A 14,459-nucleotide genomic window follows, 5' to 3' on the forward strand; every position below is an offset into this window, starting at 1 on the left:
TCACCAGAGGACTATGTTCCCTTTCTATGATCAGTACGCCAGGCAGGGCTACATTGCCCCAGATCATCAGCACCCTTCCTGGTTTACTTACCCCACAGAGGGGTACGGAGCCCCCGGTTCCATGGGAACCTTCACGCCTACCCACTACGGGGGGTTTGGAGCGGGCAGCAGCGGCTATGGTGGCCAAGGTGGCCAAGGTGGCCATGGTGATGATGGTGATGATGGCCAAGGTCATTAGTGATGCTGTTGATGATGATGATGGTTCGGTACCCCTTGAGCCAATGAGGACATTGTCTGATTTGGTTTGGGGGGGTTCACATTACCTGTATATATTAGGTATGTTTTTCTTTTCTTTTCTTTTCGTATTTCTTTATTTTGGTGTGTTTCTTTGGTGTGTTTAATGCTTTCTAGATTAGTTTATTGCTTTGAAAAAAAAATACAAAAATACGTTCCGATGAATACAATATCATGCTTCCCTGTGCCCCTTCAGCGGAAATTGTTTTGATTCTTGGTATTTGATGATGGGCAATGTAGATGTGTTAGCCATGGTTTGATATTCGATTGCTTTGATGCCTAAACATGAGTCAACTCCGACTAACAGCTTGTGGACTTGGTGCTTGACTAGTTGACTTGGTTAGGATGTGTATTAGCTTCCTGGTGTGTCGTTGATTTTGAGTATTGGTTTGCAACTATTAGTAATGTTTTATGACTCATATACATGCACATTGTGAAGGACGGAGGCATTTTTCTATTTAGGTAGCCTTCAGATGAAATTAGATACATTTGTTCCCTCTTTTTCTACCCATTTTGTGCTTGTGCCCTTTATTCGGTGACTAACCACATTACAAGCCCGTAAATTCCCCACACTACAAAAAAAATCTCGTATAGCAACGGATATATAGCGACGGATTTATATCTGTTTCTAATTTAGAGACGGAATATTCAACATCCGTCTCTAAATTTATTTAGGGACGGATATTGGAAATCCGTCGATACTTTTATCGGGGGATTTATAAATCCGTCTCTAATTTAGGGACGGATTTCAAAATCCGTCTCTAAGTTACGGACGGATTTCAAATCCGTCTCTAAATTAGGGACAGATTTTGATATCCGTCTCTAAGTTAGGGACGGATTCCAAAATCCGTCCATAATGTGTTTTAGCAATTCCAAACCGTAAAGTCCACTAGCAATTTCTCATAGATTCTCCGTAGAAAGTGAGATCTAAATTAGAGACGGAATTTTAAAATCCGTCCCTAATGTGTTTTAGCAATTTCTCTAAATTAGAGACAGAATTTTAAATTCGTCCCTAATTTAGAGACGGAATGTTAAATCCGTCCCTAGTTTAGAGACAGATTTTCTAGATCCGTTTATAATATTTCTTTTAATTTATTATCAATTTCACACATAGAAGTATACAAGTTGTATTTGGTGTGGTTGGTTAGAGTTTCTCCTCGTGACTTTGAGGTCACAAGTTCGATTCCCCTTATCCCTTCCCCTTGCAAATCTGGACCGGGTTGACCTAAGCGAGATTTCGAACCAGTAGTGGGACCGAGTTGAACCGAACATCTAACAATAGGTAGCAATTATTTTTACTTGCTAATTTTAGAGACGGATTCAAAAATCCGTCTCTAAACTTAGGGACGAATTAAAAAATCCGTCTCTAAATTTAGGGACGGATTCAAAAATCTGTCTCTAAATATTAGATACGGATTTTATGGAATCGGTCCCTAAATTGAATTAGCGACAAGGTTTTTAATAACGGATGTATTCCGTCCCTAAATCCGGCCCTAAGCACACATAGCGACGGATTTGACCAATTTAGAGACGGATTTGGTCCGTCGCTATATGAGCTTATTTTTGTAGTGCCATTGGTTACTAGTCCCAAGCCTAGCTTGGGGGAGCTAATAGTAGTGAGGTGAGGGAGTTGTAGTGTGGTACATTTTGAGCATATTGAGTATTAAAAAGGGAAGTTCTTCTTATCATGATTGTTGTTGAAAAAAAATGAGCTGAAAAATGAATGAGATGAGGAGAATAAAAAAAAATGTGAAGGTTCCAAAAGAAGAAAAAAAAAATTGAGATTGAGCAAGAAAAAAATAAGGAAGGAAAAAAATCGCGCTTCTCAAGTTGATTCAAGCTTTTGTCACTCCGGTATTACAATTTCTTATCTTCATGAGTGATTGGTTACAATTGTGAAATCAAGGCAAGAAAGTATAGTGTGGTTGTTTGTTGTTTTTATTCATGTGTTGAGGGGGAGATTATGGTCATTGTGTTGATTGATCGCGGTTGTTTTTAGGATTTATGCTCCCCAAAGCCAAGGCTTTAAGCTCACATTTTACCCAAACTTACCACACCCTTACCTAAGCTTATCATTACAAGCTTGAAAGACCTTCCGACCTTTGTGCATAGAGTTGTATTAATGTGAAAGTAGTTGTTTATCAATGCAAGTTATGACATGACACATTCCGAGTCGACTACTAGGTTGAGTGTATGTTTTTCTATACACACGAGTGTGTAAGTTTGGGAGGGCATTGTTCACTTATATGTTGGGAGGGGAGCGAACGGGTACATCTTTTATCCGCCACATAAATGAGTGACGAGTGTGTGAGCACTAGTCTTGAATTCCAATGTGCATTTGTGGTTCGCTTTGCGTGACGATTGTTAAGGAGGATTAGCAATTGAATGGACTTGATTGGTTGACATTGATGCATACTTGTTAGATTTTACCTTGGATTATGTTTTCATTTTGAAATATGTTGGGGGTGAAGTTGGTTTTGTGTTCATCGATGATTTCCTTGCTTAGGGACAAGCAAGGATCTAGCTTGGGGAGGTTTGATATGTGCGTTTTATATATTGTTTTCACCCCCGTCCCTTAGTACTTTTATGCGTCAAATGAGCTCCTAGGAGCCATTTTAATACTAATCTATGTATTTTAGTGTGCCTTGAGTTTCAGGAATACTTAGTGAGAAATTGGTCTTTTTAGGCCCGTTTCTTGATGATTTAGGCCACTACATGATCCCGAGGGAGTTCGGGACGACTTTTGTCGACTTACGGGAGCCCTAGATGTTCATGATCGAGCCCAGGAAGTTAGACTCGGTGTTGTGGACGAAGGGCGGATCACTTAGCCCTCCGCCCGGTGGATTGCCCCTCGCCCATCGGGCGAGCAAGCAGAGGATCAGGTCGTCAGAGGGCGCCCGACGGGCAGAGTCTCGCCCGGTGCCCACCGGGCGCCCATCAGAAGCAGCAGCAGCAGAAATCGCCCTCCGCCCGACGGGCGAGAGCCGCCCGACCGGGCGCGCGGAGAAGATTTCCAGAAGTCTCCCTCCGCCCGGCGGGCAGACCTGCGCCCGACGGACGAGTTACGAGCTGGTCGCCCGACGGGCGGAAGGCCGCCCGACCGGGCGACGACAACCTAGGAGCGTTTTGTGCGCGCGGTTTACTTAGTTTTTCCGGTTTTTCTTAATGCTTTTTAGGCTAAACTATAAATATAGCCTTTGTTAATTTAGTGAAACCCTCATTATCTCATATTCAAGTATTAAACACTTAGTTTTATTTCTCTAAGCTTAGTTTTTCTCTCTAATTTGTTCTAAACACTTAGTTTATTTTCAATCAAAAATTCAAGCTTTCATTTGCCATTGTTCTTCAATTAGGTATTATTCTTTATTTCAATTCTTTGTTTAAGCTTTAATTATGTTTTCTATCATGCCAATTGCTTTGTTTATTGTTAATATGCTTGAGTAGTCTAATTTCTAGGGTTTGGGGATCCATGAATGATATGAAGGGATATTGAATAATCATGATTGTTGGCATTACAATTGATTCCTATTGATTGGTTTATTCCACTATACAATTAGATTTGCGCAGGTTTAATTGTGGTAGTTATGCAATATCAAATTAAGATTCGAGAGATGCAATTTGATGTTTAGGATTGTGTCAATAGGTGGAATTAGAGTTAATACGTAGCGAGAGCCCGTTAATTCTAAGTCTATGATTAGTATCGCTTCGAGAGAGCGTGCTAGTCTAATTAATTACTTTGTTGACTATCGTAATTGTTCATTGTCCTGGATTGTTATTTGTTGGTGAACCTATGCCCTAGATTCCTTAATATATTAATTCATACTCGTTTAATTATCGTTCGTAGTCTTAGTATACAAATCACCAACCAATTCTTGTTCCCAATAGTCTATATTAATTAATTAATAGTAGAAAGAACGCCTGTTTCCCTGTGGATTCGATCCTGACTTCCCTTGCTACCTAGCTAGTGGACCTTAGGTTATTTTTGATTAGGTGATACGACTTAAGCCTGTCAGCTTCGTGCTTGGGTCATTGATTTCCAAGGAGTTTGGGAAGATAGCTTAGATTTGATTGAGTTTTTGTACAAAATAGCTTTATGGAAGTATAGGAATGACACCATTTGAGGCCTTATATGGAAGGAAATGTAGAAGTCCACTATGTTGGAGTGACATTACTAAGACAGTTGTATTAGGACCTCAAATGATCGAGAATAAATATTACAGAATTGAAATAAATAATAAATGCTACCTATATATATTACTTAAAGTTATTTATGCTTACTATTTGCACGGACTCCAATACAATATTTAACCACTAATATACTTCCTCCATTTCAATACAAATTGCAACACTTTTACTTTTGCCACAATTCATATATTAACTTTGACCGTAAATTTTTACTAATTTACTAAAATAGAATCTATTACTATACACTAAAAGAGACACCAGGAATGACACATGTCACTTCCTGGTGAAAAAATTCCCGCCTAAAACTCTTTCCTAAAAAAAAATATTTATTTTATTCTTTTTTTATTTTCTATCCTTTTGTATAAATGTTTATATATGGAAAAAAATATAGGATTATGGAATATTCAATTATTAAAATTTTGGTAAAATTTTAGTCAAACTGTCATATCAATAATAGAAAATATTCTTACTCGATATTTTGGTCAAATTAGCATATTAAATATATCAAATATTTTAGTTTGAACATCATAATAAACATATAAAATATATAATACGTAATCAGTTAAAATATGATAAATGAGTACATTCGAGATTATTAATTATGCAATAGATTTAAGGGATAAGTAATTCAATTAAATTTTTTATAAAAAAGATGGTCAAATAATAATTTTTAAATATCCGTGCGTGCACGTGACCTAATCTAGTATGGTAAGTAAAATGTGGGCTGATTATCATTGTATATTTTCATAATACTAAATTTTAAGATTTTAAAAATAAGGATAATTAGAGATATTTACGGTCAAAGTTGTACCTTGGCAAACGTGTTAACCAAAGTGTTGCAATTTTTTTGAAACGGAGGAAGTATTCAATTCCGTATGTGAAAAAATTATGAAAATTTGATATTTTGAAAATACATACCGAAACAAATCTAAAAAGATCTTACATGATAACATTTTGATGCTTACAATAGTGGGAATTTACGGTCAAATTTTTCATACATTGGACGCATATTCCAAGGCATAAAGAACTTTCAGGAATGGAGATAGTACGTGTAGTAAATAATAATGTTAAATAGTTAATAACAAATTAATATTTAGTAAGAGTAACAATAATAATAATAATAATTATTATTATTATTATTATAATAATAATAATTATTATTATTATTATTATTATTATAATAATAATAATAATAATAATAATAATAATAATAATAATAATAATAATAATAATAATAAGGACAGACGATGAATGCTAAGCCTTACCGATGTGTGTTGTGTTACCGGTTGGGGGTTCCTTTGTTCTCTGTTACAGCGCCATGTTCTGCTTTTTCCAGGGTCTTTGCGGGAGACATCTTTGGTGATCATGCGGTGTCACGTGCTGGCATCATGGGTATTAAACATCGGCATAATGTGGTTCGTGATACCCTTGTTGATGTTTGTTATCAGTTTGGGATTTCGGCGCGGAAAGAGGTTGATATTGGTCTATCTGGAGGGAACGATGGAGCTCTCCGACCAACAGACGTGTTGCTTTACTCTTGGGATCGGGGCTATGATGTGTGTGTTGGCTTGACGGGATCATCTCCTTTGACACAATCTGGGTTGTATGGCTTTGTCCCAGGTCGGGTTGTGACTGATGCGACATTCGAAAGCGGGTCAAGTACGAAGCACGTTGCAGGGCCATTGGTTATGGCTTTCTGCCGTTCTCTTTCTCTTCTTTGGGGAGCTGGATAAGGATGTTGTTGCGTTGCTGATGCGGATTCATAAGTTTTCTAGGACACGGGATATTGGGGCTCGTGCTGCTACTCATATTTTCACCAGAATAGGCTTTGATATAGCCAGAGGAGTGGGGACCCAGATTCTATATCGGCTTCCTACTAATTATTTGTAAAATATTTAACTTTGTTAGCATTTGATTTATAATAATAACAATAATAATAATAATAATAATAATAATAATAATAATGAGTTGAATTGTAGTCCGCTGAATTGAAATGGAAAAAAAAAATGTCTGGAACTTATAAGAGTTTCCGGCCAACTTATAAAAAAATGTCTGGCACTTATAAGTGTCAAATCGGGTCACCAGATGGATTGTGGGTTGACCTATGACAGTTCGGGTCTATTCAGTTATGGTCAAGTTTGGGTTAAAAGTTTTCGGCATCAAATCAGGTTTGTGTCGGGTCTATTCAGTTCGGGTCAATTTCGTGTCAACTGTTGTCGGATCCGAGTAAATTTCGAGTCGGGTCAAGTTCGGTTCGGGTAAAAAACGGACCAGGTGATCCCGTGTCAGTATCTAAACTGGTTTGGTCGGGTCAAATTTGGGTCGGGTAACTTTGGATCGGGTATACTTTGACTCGAGTCATTTCAGTTGGGATTAATTCAGTACCAATTCATTTCACTTCGATTTCGGTTCGGATCATTTCAGTTAGGTCTCAGGCTAGTTCGATTTCAGTCTATATCTTTTCAAGTCATTATCGATTAATGTTTTCATTCTATTTTTAATTAATAATCTATTATTCTACGTCTTTACGAGTATTTTTAATTTACTGAATTACAACATTGTTATATCAATAAGAGCTTGTTGTAAGTTATAAGATGATTAATAGTTATATAACGAGAACTATATGTAAATACTAGACTACACAATATATATGTAAATATATAAGAATATAACTCTTTGAGTTGACACGAAATCAAACTTACTAAACAACTAACGATTATAGTGTATAAGAACATACATCATAAACATACTCCAAGTACAGCTAAACAACTACTCCGTATAACTTATCAAAATAATTCTTCAATTTACTAGTAGTCCTAACAAGTTTAAATAACATAATATTCATTTGTATATCATGAATTGGATCATATCATTAGACATTTAATGATTATTACACCTATACAAGTACTTAATTAACAAGAAATAGCTAATTGGAACTGACAACGTTATATCGAGACAACATAGACATTAAAGTATGAAACAATAAATCTATGAGATTTTATCTCTTTCAATCGACACGAAACCAAACACGACCAATATGTCAAGTGTTCGATCATAATGGTATATAATAACACAAATCCACAAGACAATAACGTACTTTGTAGTGTAAGAATTGAAAGTTTAACAACTAGCCGAAAATAACTATCAGAAACTGGATTATATCATAAAGCATTATCGATTATTACTAGTGTACAAGTACTTAACCGTAAATAGCTAATTGGAACTGATAACGTTACATTGAGAACACATGTCGGGACATACATTAAGGTATGAAACAACTAATCTATGAGATTGTATTTGTTTTAGTCGGTTGTATAGCCTTTTTCTTGCAATAAATCAAGCTAGTTGACGAAGACAAACATTCTAAGCTACTGGTGTTGTTTGCATCAAATTCCATTTGCTTCCACCCAAATGATGTTAAAAAATACAAATGGTTCTTAGGGTAATACATGTAATATATCTCTAGCGCGTAAAAGCCAAATCATGATACCTAAAAAAATCATCTTAATTCAATTTCATGAGGCAAGAAGAAAGGAAGACAGACAAAATGAACGAAAACATTTTGTTCCACATTCGTCAAGAAGTAAGGGAAAAGAGAAGAAAAAGGTTATAAATATAAATCTTTGAGTTTGGGAATGTATCAAATCACTTCCATTTGGGCTTCTATTTGGTCTTATGGATATAATGACTTGAGGTAAAAACTTTTTATGAGATTAGAATTCGAGTCGAATTCTAGCTTGAGTTTCCAAGCCGATTTTGAGTTGAGCTTGTGCTCGAGTTTGAGTTTCGAGCCGATTTCGAGTCAAGTTCAAGCTCGAGTTTTATTCCGAGTTGAGTTCGAGCTCGAGTTTTATTTCGAGCTTGAGTCGAGTTTGATATTTTTGTGATTTTTCGAGTTTGGTCGAGCTTGACTTTGAGTTTTCGATTTCGAGTCGAGATTCGCAAAACATGAATTTGAGTAACAAAGAGAGTTGAAGGTAAAAACCAAGTCGATTCAATACAAAAAGGCTGATTAGAAAATGATTCGGGTCAAACCGGGTAAAATTCAGATATTTGCCGGGTGAAATCGGTGTCGAATGGAGTTTAGGTCGGGTTAAATCGATGTCGGTTAGATAACAGTTCGGGTCAAACCAAATCGGTGTCCGGTGAATTCAGGTCGGGTCAAACCGGTGTCAGGTGGAGTTTGTGTGCAATCTAACCGGCGACAGGTGGAGTTCGGGTCGAATCAAACTGGTTACGGGTGGAGTTCAGATCGGATGAAACGGGTGTTGGATAGACTCAAACCGGTTAAAGATCGGGTTTGGGTCCTGAATTTTCTGGGTCAAACCAATTCGATTAGAGTTCGAAACAGGTGATTTTTTCAAGTCGAGTTAGCTTCTAACCCCTCTAGATACATACCAGTCGGCCCAACAGAGTGGAAATATATCCAAATCAAAATATCAAATTAATGAGCTATCATTCTATTAATGTGATTATGTTTACAATTTATAATCTTCCTTGGGGAATATAAATAGATTTATGCTTTTGAAATGGACCCCCTATTTGTATTTGCCAATGTTAACAGCTGGAACAAAGTAGTTCAATTCCCTCATTTTGAAGACTTTGCAGTACATTTCACTGCCAAAGTGGCAAACACGAAAAAGTCTGGATAGCAAGCTTGAATATGCTAAACATACAATTACAAAGTCAATCAACCACTCTATTAAAATACTCACAAAACTACGAAAATTCTCGAAGTTCACGTCGTTACTCACTCCATAGTTGGAGTCAGACCAAATGCAATAGTTTCCACATTCCCCTTTATGCTACTTTTAAGATACTACTGCCAATATACCTGCATACAAATTATAACTAACTTATGTGAACAGAGTTTATTAGGGGACAATATGCCTACAAATTACATGCATCTTACTCCGTATGTGTAAACGATTAGAGGAAATTATCACAAATTGAGATAAGTCTGTAGGCTTTCATTTCAGGGCGGGAGTATCAGTTTTCACTCTATTTTGGTTGTCCCTTTTTCTAAAGTCAGAGGAGTATTATGTTTGTAGTTACGTTTTAATGAGGAAAACTAAGTAAAAGTGTAGATTTATATGAATTTCTCAATTTCATAATGTTTGTTTTAGTAAATATGTAAAAATATGTAGAGATCTTTATACTCCGTAGTTATATTGAGTCGTGTAGATTTTCATAGTTTTTCTTTCAACATCAATGGAAAATTTGTGAAAACCTATTGTAAATCTAAAATTTTCTTATTAATTTTAAAAAATTTGCTTGTTAAATTAACTAAACAATGAAAAACTACTAGGTAAAATATTTTACTTTCCAATAGTTTTTTGTTCATTAAATAATCAAGGACAACTTGTTTTTTACCACCTATAAAAATTGAAATATTGCTTTTTACCACCTTAAAAAATTAAAAGCTAAAAAAATTAAAACTTGTTTTTTACCACCTGAAAGCGAAAAAATAGAGAAACTTTTACGTATGGCTTCCTAATTCAATTTTCCTCTAATTTTTTACACTCCCTGTGTGATTTTCTTTAACTCTTTCACCCTTCTCTTTTTACTTCCATTAAATTTTGTCAATTTTGTGAATTAATGGTGGTGATAAATTATATAAATTCATGAAACATAAGGAAGTTGGGGAAGATAAGAGAATTAAATACATGAAATCATGGAAAAATAAAACATATAAGAATTATTGCCGTTATTGTGGCCCTCTATATAATATTTTCATATATTTTTCCATTTTTCAGTTGGTAAAAAACAAGTTTTAATTTATTTATTTTAGGTGGTAAAATACAAGTTTTAGTTTTTTAGGTAGTAAAAAATAATTTTTTGATTTTTTATGTGGTAAAAAAAAAATTTATCCAATAATCAAACAAGTTAAAAATATTAATTTCCATAGTTTTATTGTTTTTCCAAATAGTTTTGTATTATATATAATCGAATTCCCAAACACGATTAAGCTTTGGTAATTTGTAGATTTAAAACATAGAATAACTGACGCGGTGAGCCGAGCCTCGTTTTGACTAATATTGTATAATGCATGTATTAATACTCTTACACACGAACTGTACAACACACAATATGAAGTTTGTTGTTTGCTGAGGTTTTGTCAGGTCTAGCTTTAAAGAAACGAAGTCGAACACATTGTTGTACGCATGAAGAAGACATTATGATTTCACATTCTCCTTGCCCTCTGTAATACGGTATATTCCGGCATAAATTATTACGTGCACAAGATTTTGGATATTTAAAGTAGAAGGCGTCACGTGATTTTGCTTGAATGCTTTTATGTTTCAAAAAGGACCACTAACTATTAATAATATTATTATCATCTTAATTCTTAATGTAATGCCAAATTAATTGACACCTCCACAATCCAAACCATTACTTAATTATTATATAATCTTCCATGTATTCTTTGATCAAATCATGGCATGTGTTTTGGCCTTTACATAGAAAGAAACATTAAGAGAGTAAAGTTAAAATTAGAGTATTACTCGAAATAGCACTAAAGTAGAAAAGAGATCAAGAGTGGAGTATATTTGAAGCATGGTACCTGTATCGAATCCCTTCGGCTTTTCTTTTTTTCTTTTCTTTCTTTTTTTTAATCCTTTTGGATTCTAATTTTTGTCTTCTTTGATCGGTGCGACTTGCGAGATCTTGCCTATGTAAAAATTTATGTGAGACCAGTAACAATATCAGCCAATACAATATATATACTTACGCAATGCCGCTCATGTACATTTACTTTCTCATTGTCGTTAACTCACGGATAATATACCTATGCAGTACTATTTGATACACATATATAAAATAGAGATAACAAATTTGATTGAATTTTTGTATTTGTTGAGGATATATGGCTTGCTTTTTACATTAGGCTAACGTGTCGAGCAACGTCTTGCTAGTTGTTAACATTGTATTGTTAAGCAAGGGATAGACTTGTTACACTGCAAGAAATTATGTAACTCTTATTTAACCATTTTATGTTTTATTTTTGGTGTAATACTTTCTTTTTTTTGGTGCAAATGAGCCACAAGGGCGGGGATGAGAATCGATCACACGATCACCTGGAACCGGGATGAAAGCTCTAACCAACTGAGCTATCCATCACTCTCTTGGTGTAATACTTTCTCATTGTAGTCAACTCATGGATGATTCATCAAACACAACATCGCAATTTAGAAGGTGGATCATGGTGCACATAGACCTACGTGCACCAAAAGAACACAGTATATAATTGAAAGAACATCTGGTTACGAGAAAAGAACATGAGTATTTTTTTTATTTAGGTTTTAATAAATAGTAAAATAATAAATTATTTTTATAATAAAAAAGTGAAATATTATATCGCATGTTCTTTTGCCGTAGTGTCGTGTTCTTTTACTTAAACACACATGTTCTTTTGGTGCACGTAGCTCTATGTGCACCACGGTCCATAGTCCACAAATTGAACACAACATTGTGTACTAATTAACTGGTGATGACCAATTGACCATGATACAATTGTATGTACGTAGCATATTTAATAGAGTGATGATAAAGGTCGCAAGTTGCGACAACATTTAGTTGTCGCAATCTTACGTGTCAGAGTTTAATTGGTGCAAATGAGACACGTAGGCTATGCGTCGTTAAACTATTTTTGTACTATCAATGTAATATTTTAATTATGAAAATATGTAAATAAGGAAATCGATGAAACAAATTAGAATATTAAGATTTTCTTACCTTTTTATGAAACATGTATAATAAGTTATATAAGTTAAATATTTTATTTTCCAATTTAAACCAGTACACATAAGCATGCCATGTCATTATTGTTACACGGCTTAAAAGTCGCATGTTGCGACCTTTATCATTTCCGTATTTAATATATTCGCGGTGTCATAAATAGAGTTCTCAATATAAAGAAAGACATAATTAATTAGAGTTTAGAAATAGAATAGATAGACATAATGGGTAAATCATATAAATCAAACCCTTCAAAATCAAACAGTATCAGCAATCATGTAGACAACATGTCAACACCTCTGTGTTCCCGCTTCAATAGGAATTTAAAATTTTAATTTACTTGAAAGTAGAAACTAACTTAATTAATTAAGCGTAGTAGGATACAATACAAGGATTCGAGTTGCATAGTTGTTGCATGAGTACGTTCGTCATTAGCATTAATTAGGTAATCAACACAAATAGAAATGATAATTTCATAATTTGGGCTAATATTATTAATCATTTTTAATAATAATAAAATACAATCGCAATTCTCTATAACTACACATTGAGGAATATGATTAATTACTCATTTATGTACTACTCTACTCTTTATTAATTTTATAATCATATTATAAACACAAAGTGTGGTTACCAATATTTTAACTTTTTTTCCCCTTGTAGGATGTGGTTCATAAATAATATTGATGCAGGTATGATATGTTTGATAATATGATAAATTGGTATACTGGTCTAAATTGAAAGACTGTGTACGATAAATTACGAACTTGATTCTCCCTCTCCCCATTTGTATTTGTACTGCTTATATTACACATTTACAACATAAGAAAAACATTGTAATATTATCAAGTACTTTTATTAGAAATCATTATAGTGTTCTAAATAGATTTATTGATGTAGGAAGGATGGTTGCACGATTCCATGAAGAAGCAAATCGTCGAAAACTGCTGAAATGATTTCTACTAGTCGGGCTTCCTGTGTCCGAATGCTTAATAGAATATGTTTTCGTAAACAAGCCCGATTTCGTTTAGGGCTAGAAAATTGCAGTTTAATTATTTCGAGTTTTGTTTTTAATTCCGTTTCGTATTAGAGTTTTGAGTTAACTATTTAAACACGATTGAGTCGTCATTAGAAATCAACTATTCTTTTGATAATAAAACCCTGAGAGCTTATCTCTCTTCTGGTGGATCCCGGAGTTTTTACAGATTTACCGCTTGTAAATATGTTCGTTCGTTTTAAAGATTAGCGCTTGTTTTTCTTGATATTTTCCGACTGCGTCATTTATAGTCAAACATATATAGAATGTTTAACCCAGTAACAAATATTAAGAGATAGAGGGTTTACCTGAACATCAGTGATCATTAAGGGATGACATATACACCGTTTTGAAATACACAAGGTTAAATCAAGGACTCACCCTAAACTATACTCTAATTATGTATCATAATTATATACGGAGTATCAACATTTAACATTGTCATACACTCACTACAAGAATTTGTATATTTAATGACAGTCTAATTACGACGGGTCAAAAATCTCGTCCTAAAAGGCGGGAACAACCGTCATAAATGTCTTTTACGACGGGTTAACGACGGGATTTTCCATTAACGACGGCCCCTTTATGACGAGTTCACGACAGGAGATCCCGTCATTAATCAACGATTATTGGCCTTTAGCGACGGGATTTTCCATTGTTAATGGTACAATTTCTTGTAGTGACTTCTGTAGTTATGCTTGTATGTTTTGAAGGATCAATATATTTTATATAGTGATAAACATCAATCTCATTTGCTCTTTGCTTAAAAACCACTGAATATTCTTTTTTTTTTTTTTTTCTTGCTTTTGAAAAAAGGAGTTATGTGCCTAAACATAATTTGACAATTTGTGCTTCTCTTGTTTGTACGTTGTATTATAATAGAAACTTTCATTTAGAAGTTTTGGAATCAAACCCCGGTCATGTACATTATCAGGGATAGGATTTACCCGGCCGACATGATCGATAGGTTAACCCAAACGAACTTGTATAAGATTTTGGTCCCATAAGCCGGTCACTTCTCCCTGACTTAAAAAAATACTCCGTAGTCAGTAATGCTCTTTGTTCAATGGCGATTGGTTGGTGTGATACCCAAATAATTTAATTTGTTCAATGTTTCTATTTTATGATGTTGTTTGTCGGATTAAAGAATAGAATTTGGTAACATAACTTAAAAGGACAACAAGCAGCTTAGTTGATGTAA

This window comes from Spinacia oleracea, chromosome 3 (assembly GCF_020520425.1).
Source record: "Spinacia oleracea cultivar Varoflay chromosome 3, BTI_SOV_V1, whole genome shotgun sequence".
Lineage (NCBI taxonomy): Eukaryota > Viridiplantae > Streptophyta > Magnoliopsida > Caryophyllales > Amaranthaceae > Spinacia > Spinacia oleracea.